The sequence below is a fragment of the Triticum aestivum genome, chromosome 4A (genome assembly GCF_018294505.1).
Source record: "Triticum aestivum cultivar Chinese Spring chromosome 4A, IWGSC CS RefSeq v2.1, whole genome shotgun sequence".
NCBI classification, from domain to species: Eukaryota; Viridiplantae; Streptophyta; class Magnoliopsida; order Poales; family Poaceae; genus Triticum; species Triticum aestivum.
In genome coordinates, this window is record NC_057803.1 from 23,146,181 (window position 1) to 23,148,192 (window position 2,012).

The following is a 2,012-nucleotide window of genomic DNA, read 5'->3' on the forward strand; positions in this document are numbered from 1 at the left end:
TTGAATTGAGCCTTCAGAGCCATTATTTGTGAGATGGCAGCCAGCTGACAAAGCTCAGTGTGCTCGTGGAGAGGACATTTTGAAGACTCGACATTTCATTGAAGGCCTTTGCAGATTCCTCCATCTCATCGTTCGAGTCCCAAGCATCATCAAAGTCTTGCACCATGTCTTGCATCCCGGTACCATGCTCATCGGTGCACCGACGAAGCACCTCAGTTCTGGCATGTTGGGTAGACTCGCCATGAAATGTCCACACCATATAATCTGGCATAAAACCCCTCTTCTGGAGGTGTTTTCCCATTTCATCATCTATCCTCTTGTGCCAATTATTGCACCCGATATAGGGGCACCATGTTGTCCTCTGACCATTTGCAAATGCGGCTCTCAGAAACCCCTTGGTTTTTTTAACCATTCAATTTTCATGTCTTTCTAACTAGTGTGACTGGTGTACATCCACGCACGATCACTCATCTTGCCTAGCTATTAGGACCTATCTTTAATGGAGTACCTAGACGCTAATATGTAAAGATAGGTCCTAATCCCACTCGAGTATGTGTAGATTGGGTTCGTTTTCCCATGCTCTGCTCCAGATCTGACGCAAAATTTCGGCAGCACCTCCCCCTTGTTCTCCTAATACACGTCTCGGCAATAAGCTGAGAGGATGTGTACCCGGAGAACAATAGGGAGGCACTGACAAAATTCTGCATCGGATCTGGAGCAGAGCATATGGGAAAATGAACCCAATCTACACATACTCAGGTTGTCCATGGATAACCTTGGACAATTCGAAAGAATCATGGTTATAAATTTGCAAATGCAAGCATATTTATAGATGTAACCCTTTCGAACGGGAGACGCATAGTGGTCATGCATACATGTGTCACGCATACTGATGATTGAAGACACTTATAGCTAGAAAGTTTCATCGGCACGAAGACCGGAACAAATAAAATGAAGGCGGGAGGAGAAGATGTCATTAGTGCTCACCCACGAATGCATGGGCGGAGCTCGTCGAACACTAGACCCTCGCAGCGACGAAAAAACTACACATTTAAATCGAAAGATGAGTAACATAGCAATTATGTTTTTTTCCGTCAACCTAACTAAATAATTACAACAGGACGAGCGGGTTAGGGGGTTCCTCACCATTGATGGAACCATAAATAGCAAGTATCATCGATGCACGATACATGTGGCGCTCGACGTTAAAACTAGATCCACATCCCACAAGTGACATCAGGCATGCAGTAATAGTTCTAGGGGCCAATGACGGTCGAACACCTTGGCGAATTTGTCTGGCAGCCTCTGCGATGAGGATTAAAGCCAAGTTTTGAAACTTCAAACAACCAAACCGACTTGAGTCAGTTTGGGTGTTTCAAGTTTCAACACTTGGCTTTTAATCGTCATCGCAGAGGATGCAAGACAAATTCGCAAAGGTGTTCGACCGCCATCGACCCCGAGAACTGTTACTGCGGGATGTCAGCCGCCGGCGTCACTTGTGGGACGTATGTAGTGTTCAACACCGACGGCCACATGTATCTTGCACCGACAATACTTGCTATTTAGGGTTCCATCGACGTCGAGGAACCACCTAACCCGCTCGTCCCCGAGTTTTCATCTTCTACTTCTACTTCTCTTTTTTCATCGTCTTCTTCTTCTACTTATTGTTCTTTTTTATCTTCTTCTTCTTCCTCTTCTTCTTTTACTTCTTTTTTTTATCTTTCTTGTTTATTCTTAAAAAAACCTAAACTAAACTATAAACTAAATGTAACCTAAAATAAACTAACCTAAACTAAACTAAAATAACTTAAACTAAACAAACATAAACTAAATCTAAAAAACAAAAAAAACTCACCACGAGGAGGCGCGGGGCAGGCGGGGCAGCCGGCGACGGGGGTGCCGCAGGGCGGTAGCAGCTCGGGCACGGGGGCGGGGTAGGGCGGCTGGCAACAGTGTGGCACGGGGCGGCCGGGCGGCCGGCCAGCGACGTCGGTGGCACGGGGCGGCGGTGG